The 1,791-nt window shown below is 63.4% G+C and overlaps 1 long non-coding RNA gene across 1 annotated transcript; it reads right to left on the bottom strand.

Moving 5' to 3' along the window:
* Positions 1–5: 5 nt before the first annotated feature.
* LOC112120471 lies at positions 6–1,167 on the bottom strand. The gene is made up of 3 exons (XR_003369540.2): positions 1,069–1,167; positions 467–559; positions 6–69 (listed from the first exon to the last, which is right to left on the bottom strand). It is a non-coding gene; the product is annotated as an uncharacterized LOC112120471 (long non-coding RNA).
* Positions 1,168–1,791: the final 624 nt, after the last annotated feature.

Here is a 1,791-nt window from a genome sequence, read left to right on the forward strand (position 1 = left end):
GAGCACCTGGGGTCGCTGGAATTGCCACTGGTGACACGATACAAGGGAGTCCCGGACGTGGCCAGATAGCTGGGGGGAGCAGTCAAGGGGAGACAACAGGAGCACACGGGGCCTGTCCCCTCTAGGGGGCGCCGGCTCCCACCTGGCCCCAGGGCAGGGACTGGCTGGCTCAGGGGGACGGGGAATGGGGCAGGGGCCTGTCCCCTCTAGGGGGCGCAGGCTCCCACCCGGCCCCAGGGCAGGGACTGGCTGGCTCAGGGGGGCGGGGAATGGGGCAGGGGCCTGGCCCCTCTGGGGGGCGCCGGCTCCCACCTGGCCCCAGGGCAGGGACTGGCTGGCTCAGGGGGCCAGGGACTGGCTGGCTCAGGGGCCTGTCCCCTGTGGGGGGGCGCCGGCCCCGATCTGGCCGGGAGGTGGGTGGGGCAGCAGGGGGGTGGCCGGGGGGCAGGGGGCACCCGGAGGATACAGAGCCGTCATGGCCCAATAGGCCACACAGATGAGGAGCAGGAGGAAAGTGACCAGTGGGTAGAACAGGGTGGACATCATGTAGCCGATGGCCCTGGAAGCGGAGACAAAAGGGGGACCCCATGTTAGTTCCTGTTTTGGGGACCCCCCCAGGGCTCCTGTCCTCCCCCCCATAGTCCCCCACTCCCCATAGAGACGTAGAGCTCACCGCCCCACCGGCTATCAGATCCATGGGCCCATCTAACCTGGCATCCCGTCTGCTGGAGATCAGGCGTAGCTCGCCTGGCATCGTCCCCTCCCCCAGGTCAGACCCATGGGCCCATCCAGCCCCGTTTCCACCCCCCCAGGTCAGACCCGTGGGGCCCTCCTGCTTTTAACCCTTTCTCTCTCCCCCCAAATCATGTGTCGGGCAGTTCCACAGGTTAACGCATCCCCGATTCCACTCTCTTTCCTACCCCCGCATTAAAGGGACAGGAGCCAGGGCTGCTAAGGTGTCCCAGGGAGGATCAGACCCCCAGCACCTCCCCCTAAGGGGCTCCCATGCCCCCCCTGCCGCCCCCCAAGGGGCTGCCATGCCCCCCTGGGGTATGGGGGGGGACTCACCGGCTAGACTCCTGGATGAGCGCAATGGCGATGAGGATGCGTTTGCGGAGGAAGATGAGGAGGAGGAGGAGGACGCCTTCCACCACAGCCAGGATTATCACTGGGGGGACAGAGACATTGGGGGGGGGCACAGACAGGGCTGGGGGGCTGCTGGGAGAGAGACGGGTGCCCCCTACTTCAAAAGGAAACAGATTTGGGGCACCCCACTTATTAAGGACTCAATAAAGACCCCCGCGTTCCCACGGCGGGATTTACTGACTCCCTAAAACGAGGCAAACCCCCAAATTCCCCCAGTGGAAGGGAGGGGCCTGGACTGAGGCACCAAACTGGGGTGTCGACCAGCTCCCCCATTTCCACAGGGGGCCCCAGGCTCAGCCAACCCTGCAGTTTAGGGGGTCCAGAAAGCCCCCCAATTTAGGAAAGATTCTCAGATTTTGGGGGTGTCAGGGATGCTCCCCAAGGAGAAAGCGACAAACCCCCACATTTTAGGGGGATCTTTCTAAAGGGGTCCCACATTCAGGCAACCACATTCAGGAATCACTGAATTTCAGGATGCTGAAAGATGCCCCCCAAAGTCAAGACATCCCAGTGGTTTAGGAATTCAGTGACATGCCCCTAAATCAAGGGGGAGGATGAATTTGGGGGGCAGCAAGGAAGCTCCCCAGGAGTAAAGGTACACCCCCAAATTTAGGGGTCAGCAGAGCAGCACCCCGTTTGGGGGAG

This window comes from Terrapene carolina, unplaced genomic scaffold, assembly GCF_002925995.2.
Source record: "Terrapene carolina triunguis isolate 2854851 unplaced genomic scaffold, T_m_triunguis-2.0 Scaffold47711, whole genome shotgun sequence".
NCBI lineage: Eukaryota > Metazoa > Chordata > Testudines > Emydidae > Terrapene > Terrapene triunguis.